This window comes from Oncorhynchus mykiss, unplaced genomic scaffold (assembly GCF_013265735.2).
Source record: "Oncorhynchus mykiss isolate Arlee unplaced genomic scaffold, USDA_OmykA_1.1 un_scaffold_452, whole genome shotgun sequence".
NCBI classification, from domain to species: Eukaryota; Metazoa; Chordata; class Actinopteri; order Salmoniformes; family Salmonidae; genus Oncorhynchus; species Oncorhynchus mykiss.
This window is the reverse complement of record NW_023493899.1, coordinates 20,192-35,000: the sequence shown is the minus strand read 5'-3', so window position 1 is coordinate 35,000 and position 14,809 is coordinate 20,192.

The window sequence follows — 14,809 nt, the reverse complement described above, 5'->3', positions numbered from 1 at the left end:
TTGGGTGACCAGGTGCACATGGTCCTTTGGGTGACCAGGTGCACGCCGGCCTTTGGGTGACCAGGTGCACATGGTCCTTTTGGGTGACCAGGTGCACATGGTCCTTTGGGTGACCAGGTGCACGCCGGCCTTTGGGTGACCAGGTGCACACGGTTCTTTTGGGTGACCAGGTGCACATGGTCCTTTGGGTGACCAGGTGCACGCCGGCCTTTGGGTGACCAGGTGCACATGGTCCTTTTGGGTGACCAGGTGCACATGGTCCTTTGGGTGACCAGGTGCACGCCGGCCTTTGGGTGACCAGGTGCACATGGTCCTTTGGGTGACCAGGTGCACGCCGGCCTTTGGGTGACCAGGTGCACATGGTCCTTTGGGTGACCAGGTGCACGCCGGCCTTTGGGTGACCAGGTGCACATGGTCCTTTTGGGTGACCAGGTGCACATGGTCCTTTGGGTGACCAGGTGCACGCCGGCCTTTGGGTGACCAGGTGCACATGGTCCTTTGGGTGACCAGGTGCACGCCGGCCTTTGGGTGACCAGGTGCACATGGTCCTTTGGGTGACCAGGTGCACGCCGGCCTTTGGGTGACCAGGTGCACATGGTCCTTTTGGGTGACCAGGTGCACATGGTCCTTTGGGTGACCAGGTGCACGCCGGCCTTTGGGTGACCAGGTGCACATGGTCCTTTTGGGTGACCAGGTGCACGCCGGCCTTTGGGTGACCAGGTGCACATGGTCCTTTTGGGTGACCAGGTGCACATGGTCCTTTGGGTGACCAGGTGCACGCCGGCCTTTGGGTGACCAGGTGCACACGGTCCTTTTGGGTGACCAGGTGCACGCCGGCCTTTGGGTGACCAGGTGCACATGGTCCTTTTGGGTGACCAGGTGCACGCCGGCCTTTGGGTGACCAGGTGCACGCCGGTCCTTTTGGGTGACCAGGTGCACAAGTTTCCATTTGGGTGACCAGGTGCACGCGGTTCATAACAGCGCGGTTATCTGCTTTAATGTCCGAGGAGGGGTGCTTAAGTGTGGGTGCCCTGGTTCACCTGGTATGCGAGGTTGTGGAGGTGGGGGGGGTCCCCTGCTGGTATCATCCCCGAAATAGAGGGGTGATACCCGGGTGGTGAGTAAGGGCCTACAAGCCTGGAGGTCAATAGCTCCAGGGGGTAAGCTCTACTGTCATGTCCGTAAATAGAGTGGTGTTACCCGGGTTTTGAACCATATTTTAATTTTTGGGTTACCAGATGCACACGGGTCTTTTGGAAAACAATCACAATCTGCATCCATCGTAATATCTTAAACTGTATATAAAGCACCTAAGGACGGGCCCTGACCGAGAGAGGGCCGTAGTAGGGTACTCCCCTAGCGGGCTATATCAATAGAATGACCGGTAAAATGATTTAAAACAGTTTTATAATTTTTGGGTTACCAGATGCACACGGGTCTTTTGGAAAACAATCACAATCTGCATCCATCGTAATATATGAAACTGTATATAAAGCACTGAAGGACGGCCCCGACCGAGACAGGGCCTTAGTGGGGTGCTCCCATAGCGGGCTATATCAATAGAATGACCGGTAAAAGTATTTAAAACCGTTTTATAATTTTTGGGTTACCAGATGCACGTTTTCAATCACCAGTTGCACGGAGGATTAATAGCAATCTGCATCCATCGTGATTTCTTAAAGTGTGTAAAAAGCACCAAGGACGGCCCTGACAGAGGAGAGGGCCGTAGTGGGGCACTCCCCTAGCGGGCTATATCAATAGAATGACGGGTAAAAGTATTTAAAACCCTTTTATAATTTTTGGGTTACCAGATGCACGTTTTCAATCACCAGGTGCACGGAGGAAAATGAGCATTTGCATCCATAGTCATGTTTTAAACCGTCCATAAAGCACTCTTGGCCGGCCCCGGCAGAGAGAGAAAGAGATGGTGAAAAAAAAAAAAAATCATCATCAGACCTTCCATAAATAATTCGGGCCGGCCCCCATTGCTAAAGGTCCGTAGTAGGGTGCGCCATAAGCGGACATGAATAGATGGAACACCGCTAACCGCATAGAGAACCGTGTTTTGGGTGACCAGGTGCACGTTTTCAATCACCAGTTTGCACATTTTCAATCACCAGTTGCACGGAGGATTAATAGCAATCTGCATCCATCGCGATTTCTTAAAGTGTCTATAAAGCACTCAGGACGGGCCCGACCGAGACAGGGCCTTAGTGGGGTGCTCCCATAGCGGGCAACAATGAGAGGGGTGGCCTTTAAATTCATTTTGAACCATATTTGAAATTTTGGTTACCAGATGCACGTTTTCAATCACCAGTTGCACGGAGGATTAATAGCAATCTGCATCCATCGTGATTTCTTAAAGTGGTGTAAAAAGCACCCAAGGACGGCCCTGACAGAGAGAGGGCCGTAGTGGGGCACTCCCCTAGCGGGCTATATCAATAGAATGACGGGTAAAAGTATTTAAAACCCTTTTATAATTTTTGGGTTACCAGATGCACGTTTTCAATCACCAGGTGCACGGAGGAAAATGAGCATTTGCATCCATAGTCATGTTTTAAACCGTCCATAAAGCACTCTTGGCCGGCCCCGGCAGAGAGAGAAAGAGATGGTGAAAAAAAAAAAAAAATCATCATCAGACCTTCCATAAATAATTCGGGCCGGCCCCCATTGCTAAAGGTCCGTAGTAGGGTGCGCCATAAGCGGACATGAATAGATGGAACACCGCTAACCGCATAGAGAACCGTGTTTTGGGTGACCAGGTGCACGTTTTCAATCACCAGTTGCACATTTTCAATCACCAGTTGCACGGAGGATTAATAGCAATCTGCATCCATCGCGATTTCTTAAAGTGTCTATAAAGCACTCAGGACGGGCCCGACCGAGACAGGGCCTTAGTGGGGTGCTCCCATAGCGGGCAACAATGAGAGGGGTGCCTTTAAATTCATTTTGAACCATATTTGAAATTTTGGGTTACCAGATGCACGTTTTCAATCACCAGTTGCACGGAGGATTAATAGCAATCTGCATCCATCGTGATTTCTTAAAGTGTGTAAAAAGCACCCAAGGACGGCCCTGACAGAGAGAGGGCCGTAGTGGGGCACTCCCCTAGCGGGCTATATCAATAGAATGACGGGTAAAAGTATTTAAAACCCTTTTATAATTTTTGGGTTACCAGATGCACGTTTTCAATCACCAGGTGCACGGAGGAAAATGAGCATTTGCATCCATAGTCATGTTTTAAAACCGTCCATAAAGCACTCTTGGCCGGCCCCGGCAGAGAGAGAAAGAGATGGTGAAAAAAAAAAAAAAAATCATCATCAGACCTTCCATAAATAATTCGGGCCGGCCCCCATTGCTAAAGGTCCGTAGTAGGGTGCGCCATAAGCGGACATGAATAGATGGAACACCGCTAACCGCATAGAGAACCGTGTTTTGGGTGACCAGGTGCACGTTTTCAATCACCAGTTGCACATTTTCAATCACCAGTTTGCACGGAGGATTAATAGCAATCTGCATCCATCGCGATTTCTTAAAGTGTCTATAAAGCACTCAGGACGGGCCCGACCGAGACAGGGCCTTAGTGGGGTGCTCCCATAGCGGGCAACAATGAGAGGGGTGCCTTTAAAATTCATTTTGAACCATATTTGAAATTTTGGGTTACAGATGCACGTTTTCAATCACCAGTTGCACGGAGGATTAATAGCAATCTGCATCCATCGTGATTTCTTAAAGTGTGTAAAAAGCACCCAAGGACGGCCCTGACAGAGAGAGGGCCGTAGTGGGCACTCCCCTAGCGGGCTATATCAATAGAATGACGGGTAAAAGTATTTAAAACCCTTTTATAATTTTTTGGGTTACCAGATGCACGTTTTCAATCACCAGGTGCACGGAGGAAAATGAGCATTTGCATCCATAGTCATGTTTTAAACCGTCCATAAAGCACTCTTGGCCGGCCCCGCAGAGAGAGAAAGAGATGGTGAAAAAAAAAAAAAAAATCATCATCAGACCTTCCATAAATAATTCGGGCCGGCCCCCATTGCTAAAGGTCCGTAGTAGGGTGCGCCATAAGCGGACATGAATAGATGGAACACCGCTAACCGCAATAGAGAACCGTGTTTTGGGTGACCAGGTGCACGTTTTCAATCACCAGTTGCACATTTTCAATCACCAGTTGCACGGAGGATTAATAGCAATCTGCATCCATCGCGATTTCTTAAAGTGTCTATAAAGCACTCAGGACGGGCCCGACCGAGACAGGGCCTTAGTGGGGTGCTCCCATAGCGGCAACAATGAGAGGGGTGCCTTTAATTCATTTTGAACCATATTTGAAATTTTGGGTTACCAGATGCACGTTTTCAATCACCAGTTGCACGGAGGATTAATAGCAATCTGCATCCATCGTGATTTCTTAAAGTGTGTAAAAAGCACCCCAAGGACTGCCCTGACAGAGAGAGGGCCGTAGTGGGGGCACTCCCCTAGCGGGCTATATCAATAGAATGACGGGTAAAAGTATTTAAAACCCTTTATAATTTTTGGGTTACCAGATGCACGTTTTCAATCACCAGGTGCACGGAGGAAAATGAGCATTTGCATCCATAGTCATGTTTTAAACCGTCCATAAAGCACTCTGGCCGGCCCCGGCAGAGAGAGAAAGAGATGGTGAAAAAAAAAAAAAATCATCATCAGACCTTCCATAAATAATTCGGGCCGGCCCCCATTGCTAAAGGTCCGTAGTAGGGTGCGCCATAAGCGGACATGAATAGATGGAACACCGCTAACCGCATAGAGAACCGTGTTTTGGGTGACCAGGTGCACGTTTTCAATCACCAGTTGCACATTTTCAATCACCAGTTGCACGGAGGATTAATAGCAATCTGCATCCATCGCGATTTCTTAAAGTGTCTATAAAGCACTCAGGACGGGCCCGACCGAGACAGGGCCTTAGTGGGGTGCTCCCATAGCGGGCAACAATGAGAGGGGTGCCTTTAAATTCATTTTGAACCATATTTGAAATTTTGGGTTACCAGATGCACGTTTTCAATCACCAGTTGCACGGAGGATTAATAGCAATCTGCATCCATCGTGATTTCTTAAAGTGTGTAAAAAGCACCCAAGGACGGCCCTGACAGAGAGAGGGCCGTAGTGGGGCACTCCCCTAGCGGGCTATATCAATAGAATGACGGGTAAAAGTATTTAAAACCCTTTTATAATTTTTGGGTTACCAGATGCACGTTTTCAATCACCAGGTGCACGGAGGAAAATGAGCATTTGCATCCATAGTCATGTTTTAAAACCGTCCATAAAGCACTCTTGGCCGGCCCCGGCAGAGAGAGAAAGAGATGGTGAAAAAAAAAAAAAATCATCATCAGACCTTCCATAAATAATTCGGGCCGGCCCCCATTGCTAAAGGTCCGTAGTAGGGTGCGCCATAAGCGGACATGAATAGATGGAACACCGCTAACCGCATAGAGAACCGTGTTTTGGGTGACCAGGTGCACGTTTTCAATCACCAGTTGCACATTTTCAATCACCAGTTGCACGGAGGATTAATAGCAATCTGCATCCATCGCGATTTCTTAAAGTGTCTATAAAGCACTCAGGACGGGCCCGACCGAGACAGGGCCTTAGTGGGGTGCTCCCATAGCGGGCAACAATGAGAGGGGTGCCTTTAAATTCATTTTGAACCATATTTGAAATTTGGTTACCAGATGCACGTTTTCAATCACCAGTTGCACGGAGGATTAATAGCAATCTGCATCCATCGTGATTTCTTAAAGTGTGTAAAAAAGCACCCAAGGACGGCCCTGACAGAGAGAGGGCCGTAGTGGGGCACTCCCCTAGCGGGCTATATCAATAGAATGACGGGTAAAAGTATTTAAAACCCTTTTATAATTTTTGGGTTACCAGATGCACGTTTTCAATCACCAGGTGCACGGAGGAAAATGAGCATTTGCATCCATAGTCATGTTTTAAACCGTCCATAAAGCACTCTTGGCCGGCCCCGGCAGAGAGAGAAAGAGATGGTGAAAAAAAAAAAAAAAATCATCATCAGACCTTCCATAAATAATTCGGGCCGGCCCCCATTGCTAAAGGTCCGTAGTAGGGTGCGCCATAAGCGGACATGAATAGATGGAACACCGCTAACCGCATAGAGAACCGTGTTTTGGGTGACCAGGTGCACGTTTTCAATCACCAGTTGCACATTTTCAATCACCAGTTGCACGGAGGATTAATAGCATCTGCATCCATCGCGATTCTTAAAGTGTCTATAAAGCACTCAGGACGGGCCCGACCGAGACAGGGCCTTAGTGGGGTGCTCCCATAGCGGGCAACAATGAGAGGGGTGCCTTTAAATTCATTTTGAACCATATTTGAAATTTTGGGTTACCAGATGCACGTTTTCAATCACCAGTTGCACGGAGGATTAATAGCAATCTGCATCCATCGTGATTTCTTAAAGTGTGTAAAAAGCACCCAAGGACGGCCCTGACAGAGAGAGGGCCGTAGTGGGGCACTCCCCTAGCGGGCTATATCAATAGAATGACGGGTAAAAGTATTTAAAACCCTTTTATAATTTTTGGGTTACCAGATGCACGTTTTCAATCACCAGGTGCACGGAGGAAAATGAGCATTTGCATCCATAGTCATGTTTTAAACCGTCCATAAAGCACTCTTGGCCGGCCCCGGCAGAGAGAGAAAGAGATGGTGAAAAAAAAAAAAAAATCATCATCAGACCTTCCATAAATAATTCGGGCCGGCCCCCATTGCTAAAGGTCCGTAGTAGGGTGCGCCATAAGCGGACATGAATAGATGGAACACCGCTAACCGCATAGAGAACCGTGTTTTGGGTGACCAGGTGCACGTTTTCAATCACCAGTTGCACATTTTCAATCACCAGTTGCACGGAGGATTAATAGCAATCTGCATCCATCGCGATTTCTTAAAGTGTCTATAAAGCACTCAGGACGGGCCCGACCGAGACAGGGCCTTAGTGGGGTGCTCCCATAGCGGGCAACAATGAGAGGGGTGCCTTTAAATTCATTTTGAACCATATTTGAAATTTTGGGTTACCAGATGCACGTTTTCAATCACCAGTTGCACGGAGGATTAATAGCAATCTGCATCCATCGTGATTTCTTAAAGTGTGTAAAAAGCACCCAAGGACGGCCCTGACAGAGAGAGGGCCGTAGTGGGGCACTCCCCTAGCGGGCTATATCAATAGAATGACGGGTAAAAGTATTTAAAACCCTTTTATAATTTTTGGGTTACCAGATGCACGTTTTCAATCACCAGGTGCACGGAGGAAAATGAGCATTTGCATCCATAGTCATGTTTTAAACCGTCCATAAAGCACTCTTGGCCGGCCCCGGCAGAGAGAGAAAGAGATGGTGAAAAAAAAAAAAAATCATCATCAGACCTTCCATAAATAATTCGGGCCGGCCCCCATTGCTAAAGGTCCGTAGTAGGGTGCGCCATAAGCGGACATGAATAGATGGAACACCGCTAACCGCATAGAGAACCGTGTTTTGGGTGACCAGGTGCACGTTTTCAATCACCAGTTGCACATTTTCAATCACCAGTTGCACGGAGGATTAATAGCAATCTGCATCCATCGCGATTTCTTAAAGTGTCTATAAAGCACTCAGGACGGGCCCGACCGAGACAGGGCCTTAGTGGGGTGCTCCCATAGCGGGCAACAATGAGAGGGGTGCCTTTAAATTCATTTTGAACCATATTTGAAATTTTGGGTTACCAGATGCACGTTTTCAATCACCAGTTGCACGGAGGATTAATAGCAATCTGCATCCATCGTGATTTCTTAAAGTGTGTAAAAAGCACCCAAGGACGGCCCTGACAGAGAGAGGGCCGTAGTGGGGCACTCCCCTAGCGGGCTATATCAATAGAATGACGGGTAAAAGTATTTAAAACCCTTTTATAATTTTTGGGTTACCAGATGCACGTTTTCAATCACCAGGTGCACGGAGGAAAATGAGCATTTGCATCCATAGTCATGTTTTAAACCGTCCATAAAGCACTCTTGGCCGGCCCCGGCAGAGAGAGAAAGAGATGGTGAAAAAAAAAAAAAAATCATCATCAGACCTTCCATAAATAATTCGGGCCGGCCCCCATTGCTAAAGGTCCGTAGTAGGGTGCGCCATAAGCGGACATGAATAGATGGAACACCGCTAACCGCATAGAGAACCGTGTTTTGGGTGACCAGGTGCACGTTTTCAATCACCAGTTGCACATTTTCAATCACCAGTTGCACGGAGGATTAATAGCAATCTGCATCCATCGCGATTTCTTAAAGTGTCTATAAAGCACTCAGGACGGGCCCGACCGAGACAGGGCCTTAGTGGGGTGCTCCCATAGCGGGCAACAATGAGAGGGGTGCCTTTAAATTCATTTTGAACCATATTTGAAATTTTGGGTTACCAGATGCACGTTTTCAATCACCAGTTGCACGGAGGATTAATAGCAATCTGCATCCATCGTGATTTCTTAAAGTGTGTAAAAAGCACCCAAGGACGGCCCTGACAGAGAGAGGGCCGTAGTGGGGCACTCCCCTAGCGGGCTATATCAATAGAATGACGGGTAAAAGTATTTAAAACCCTTTTATAATTTTTGGGTTACCAGATGCACGTTTTCAATCACCAGGTGCACGGAGGAAAATGAGCATTTGCATCCATAGTCATGTTTTAAACCGTCCATAAAGCACTCTTGGCCGGCCCCGGCAGAGAGAGAAAGAGATGGTGAAAAAAAAAAAAAATCATCATCAGACCTTCCATAAATAATTCGGGCCGGCCCCCATTGCTAAAGGTCCGTAGTAGGGTGCGCCATAAGCGGACATGAATAGATGGAACACCGCTAACCGCATAGAGAACCGTGTTTTGGGTGACCAGGTGCACGTTTTCAATCACCAGTTGCACATTTTCAATCACCAGTTGCACGGAGGATTAATAGCAATCTGCATCCATCGCGATTTCTTAAAGTGTCTATAAAGCACTCAGGACGGGCCCGACCGAGACAGGGCCTTAGTGGGGTGCTCCCATAGCGGGCAACAATGAGAGGGGTGCCTTTAAATTCATTTTGAACCATATTTGAAATTTTGGGTTACCAGATGCACGTTTTCAATCACCAGTTGCACGGAGGATTAATAGCAATCTGCATCCATCGTGATTTCTTAAAGTGTGTAAAAAGCACCCAAGGACGGCCCTGACAGAGAGAGGGCCGTAGTGGGGCACTCCCCTAGCGGGCTATATCAATAGAATGACGGGTAAAAGTATTTAAAACCCTTTTATAATTTTTGGGTTACCAGATGCACGTTTTCAATCACCAGGTGCACGGAGGAAAATGAGCATTTGCATCCATAGTCATGTTTTAAACCGTCCATAAAGCACTCTTGGCCGGCCCCGGCAGAGAGAGAAAGAGATGGTGAAAAAAAAAAAAAAATCATCATCAGACCTTCCATAAATAATTCGGGCCGGCCCCCATTGCTAAAGGTCCGTAGTAGGGTGCGCCATAAGCGGACATGAATAGATGGAACACCGCTAACCGCATAGAGAACCGTGTTTTGGGTGACCAGGTGCACGTTTTCAATCACCAGTTGCACATTTTCAATCACCAGTTGCACGGAGGATTAATAGCAATCTGCATCCATCGCGATTTCTTAAAGTGTCTATAAAGCACTCAGGACGGGCCCGACCGAGACAGGGCCTTAGTGGGGTGCTCCCATAGCGGGCAACAATGAGAGGGGTGCCTTTAAATTCATTTTGAACCATATTTGAAATTTTGGGTTACCAGATGCACGTTTTCAATCACCAGTTGCACGGAGGATTAATAGCAATCTGCATCCATCGTGATTTCTTAAAGTGTGTAAAAAGCACCCAAGGACGGCCCTGACAGAGAGAGGGCCGTAGTGGGGCACTCCCCTAGCGGGCTATATCAATAGAATGACGGGTAAAAGTATTTAAAACCCTTTTATAATTTTTGGGTTACCAGATGCACGTTTTCAATCACCAGGTGCACGGAGGAAAATGAGCATTTGCATCCATAGTCATGTTTTAAACCGTCCATAAAGCACTCTTGGCCGGCCCCGGCAGAGAGAGAAAGAGATGGTGAAAAAAAAAAAAAAATCATCATCAGACCTTCCATAAATAATTCGGGCCGGCCCCCATTGCTAAAGGTCCGTAGTAGGGTGCGCCATAAGCGGACATGAATAGATGGAACACCGCTAACCGCATAGAGAACCGTGTTTTGGGTGACCAGGTGCACGTTTTCAATCACCAGTTGCACATTTTCAATCACCAGTTGCACGGAGGATTAATAGCAATCTGCATCCATCGCGATTTCTTAAAGTGTCTATAAAGCACTCAGGACGGGCCCGACCGAGACAGGGCCTTAGTGGGGTGCTCCCATAGCGGGCAACAATGAGAGGGGTGCCTTTAAATTCATTTTGAACCATATTTGAAATTTTGGGTTACCAGATGCACGTTTTCAATCACCAGTTGCACGGAGGATTAATAGCAATCTGCATCCATCGTGATTTCTTAAAGTGTGTAAAAAGCACCCAAGGACGGCCCTGACAGAGAGAGGGCCGTAGTGGGGCACTCCCCTAGCGGGCTATATCAATAGAATGACGGGTAAAAGTATTTAAAACCCTTTTATAATTTTTGGGTTACCAGATGCACGTTTTCAATCACCAGGTGCACGGAGGAAAATGAGCATTTGCATCCATAGTCATGTTTTAAACCGTCCATAAAGCACTCTTGGCCGGCCCCGGCAGAGAGAGAAAGAGATGGTGAAAAAAAAAAAAAAATCATCATCAGACCTTCCATAAATAATTCGGGCCGGCCCCCATTGCTAAAGGTCCGTAGTAGGGTGCGCCATAAGCGGACATGAATAGATGGAACACCGCTAACCGCATAGAGAACCGTGTTTTGGGTGACCAGGTGCACGTTTTCAATCACCAGTTGCACATTTTCAATCACCAGTTGCACGGAGGATTAATAGCAATCTGCATCCATCGCGATTTCTTAAAGTGTCTATAAAGCACTCAGGACGGGCCCGACCGAGACAGGGCCTTAGTGGGGTGCTCCCATAGCGGGCAACAATGAGAGGGGTGCCTTTAAATTCATTTTGAACCATATTTGAAATTTTGGGTTACCAGATGCACGTTTTCAATCACCAGTTGCACGGAGGATTAATAGCAATCTGCATCCATCGTGATTTCTTAAAGTGTGTAAAAAGCACCCAAGGACGGCCCTGACAGAGAGAGGGCCGTAGTGGGGCACTCCCCTAGCGGGCTATATCAATAGAATGACGGGTAAAAGTATTTAAAACCCTTTTATAATTTTTGGGTTACCAGATGCACGTTTTCAATCACCAGGTGCACGGAGGAAAATGAGCATTTGCATCCATAGTCATGTTTTAAACCGTCCATAAAGCACTCTTGGCCGGCCCCGGCAGAGAGAGAAAGAGATGGTGAAAAAAAAAAAAAATCATCATCAGACCTTCCATAAATAATTCGGGCCGGCCCCCATTGCTAAAGGTCCGTAGTAGGGTGCGCCATAAGCGGACATGAATAGATGGAACACCGCTAACCGCATAGAGAACCGTGTTTTGGGTGACCAGGTGCACGTTTTCAATCACCAGTTGCACATTTTCAATCACCAGTTGCACGGAGGATTAATAGCAATCTGCATCCATCGCGATTTCTTAAAGTGTCTATAAAGCACTCAGGACGGGCCCGACCGAGACAGGGCCTTAGTGGGGTGCTCCCATAGCGGGCAACAATGAGAGGGGTGCCTTTAAATTCATTTTGAACCATATTTGAAATTTTGGGTTACCAGATGCACGTTTTCAATCACCAGTTGCACGGAGGATTAATAGCAATCTGCATCCATCGTGATTTCTTAAAGTGTGTAAAAAGCACCCAAGGACGGCCCTGACAGAGAGAGGGCCGTAGTGGGGCACTCCCCTAGCGGGCTATATCAATAGAATGACGGGTAAAAGTATTTAAAACCCTTTTATAATTTTTGGGTTACCAGATGCACGTTTTCAATCACCAGGTGCACGGAGGAAAATGAGCATTTGCATCCATAGTCATGTTTTAAACCGTCCATAAAGCACTCTTGGCCGGCCCCGGCAGAGAGAGAAAGAGATGGTGAAAAAAAAAAAAAATCATCATCAGACCTTCCATAAATAATTCGGGCCGGCCCCCATTGCTAAAGGTCCGTAGTAGGGTGCGCCATAAGCGGACATGAATAGATGGAACACCGCTAACCGCATAGAGAACCGTGTTTTGGGTGACCAGGTGCACGTTTTCAATCACCAGTTGCACATTTTCAATCACCAGTTGCACGGAGGATTAATAGCAATCTGCATCCATCGCGATTTCTTAAAGTGTCTATAAAGCACTCAGGACGGGCCCGACCGAGACAGGGCCTTAGTGGGGTGCTCCCATAGCGGGCAACAATGAGAGGGGTGCCTTTAAATTCATTTTGAACCATATTTGAAATTTTGGGTTACCAGATGCACGTTTTCAATCACCAGTTGCACGGAGGATTAATAGCAATCTGCATCCATCGTGATTTCTTAAAGTGTGTAAAAGCACCCAAGGACGGCCCTGACAGAGAGAGGGCCGTAGTGGGGCACTCCCCTAGCGGGCTATATCAATAGAATGACGGGTAAAAGTATTTAAAACCCTCTTTATAATTTTTGGGTTACCAGATGCACGTTTTCAATCACCAGGTGCACGGAGGAAAATGAGCATTTGCATCCATAGTCATGTTTTAAACCGTCCATAAAGCACTCTTGGCCGGCCCCGGCAGAGAGAGAAAGAGATGGTGAAAAAAAAAAAAAAATCATCATCAGACCTTCCATAAATAATTCGGGCCGGCCCCCATTGCTAAAGGTCCGTAGTAGGGTGCGCCATAAGCGGACATGAATAGATGGAACACCGCTAACCGCATAGAGAACCGTGTTTTGGGTGACCAGGTGCACGTTTTCAATCACCAGTTGCCACATTTTCAATCACCAGTTGCACGGAGGATTAATAGCAATCTGCATCCATCGCGATTTCTTAAAGTGTCTATAAAGCACTCAGGACGGGCCCGACCGAGACAGGGCCTTAGTGGGGTGCTCCCATAGCGGGCAACAATGAGAGGGGTGCCTTTAAATCATTTTGAACCATATTTGAAATTTTGGGTTACCAGATGCACGTTTTCAATCACCAGTTGCACGGAGGATTAATAGCAATCTGCATCCATCGTGATTTCTTAAAGTGTGTAAAAAGCACCCAAGGACGGCCCTGACAGAGAGAGGGCCGTAGTGGGGCACTCCCCTAGCGGGCTATATCAATAGAATGACGGGTAAAAGTATTTTAAAACCCTTTTATAATTTTTGGGTTACCAGATGCACGTTTTCAATCACCAGGTGCACGGAGGAAAATGAGCATTTGCATCCATAGTCATGTTTTAAACCGTCCATAAAGCACTCTTGCCGGCCCCGCAGAGAGAGAAAGAGATGTGAAAAAAAAAAAAAATCATCATCAGACCTTCCATAAATAATTCGTGGCCGGCCCCCATTGCTAAAGGTCCGTAGTAGGGTGCGCCATAAGCGGACATGAATAGATGGAACACCGCTAACCGCATAGAGAACCGTGTTTTGGGTGACCAGGTGCACGTTTTCAATCACCCAGTTGCACATTTTCAATCACCAGTTGCACGGAGGATTAATAGCAATCTGCATCCATCGCGATTTCTTAAAGTGTCTATAAAGCACTCAGGACGGGCCCGACCGAGACAGGGCCTTAGTGGGTGCTCCCATAGCGGGCAACAATGAGAGGGGTGCCTTTAAATTCATTTTGAACCATATTTGAAATTTTGGGTTACCAGATGCACGTTTTCAATCACCAGTTGCACGGAGGATTAATAGCAATCTGCATCCATCGTGATTTCTTAAAGTGTGTAAAAAGCACCCAAGGACGGCCCTGACAGAGAGAGGGCCGTAGTGGGGCACTCCCCTAGCGGGCTATATCAATAGAATGACGGGTAAAAGTATTTAAAACCCTTTTATAATTTTTGGGTTACCAGATGCACGTTTTCAATCACCAGGTGCACGGAGGAAAATGAGCATTTGCATCCATAGTCATGTTTTAAACCGTCCATAAAGCACTCTTGGCCGGCCCCGGCAGAGAGAGAAAGAGATGGTGAAAAAAAAAAAAAATCATCATCAGACCTTCCATAAATAATTCGGGCCGGCCCCCATTGCTAAAGGTCCGTAGTAGGGTGCGCCATAAGCGGACATGAATAGATGGAACACCGCTAACCGCATAGAGAACCGTGTTTTGGGTGACCAGGTGCACGTTTTCAATCACCAGTTGCACATTTTCAATCACCAGTTGCACGGAGGATTAATAGCAATCTGCATCCATCGCGATTTCTTAAAGTGTCTATAAAGCACTCAGGACGGGCCCGACCGAGACAGGGCCTTAGTGGGGTGCTCCCATAGCGGGCAACAATGAGAGGGGTGCCTTTAAATTCATTTTGAACCATATTTGAAATTTTGGGTTACCAGATGCACGTTTTCAATCACCAGTTGCACGGAGGATTAATAGCAATCTGCATCCATCGTGATTTCTTAAAGTGTGTAAAAAGCACCCAAGGACGGCCCTGACAGAGAGAGGGCCGTAGTGGGGCACTCCCCTAGCGGGCTATATCAATAGAATGACGGTAAAAGTATTTAAAACCCTTTTATAATTTTTGGGTTACCAGATGCACGTTTTCAATCACCAGGTGCACGG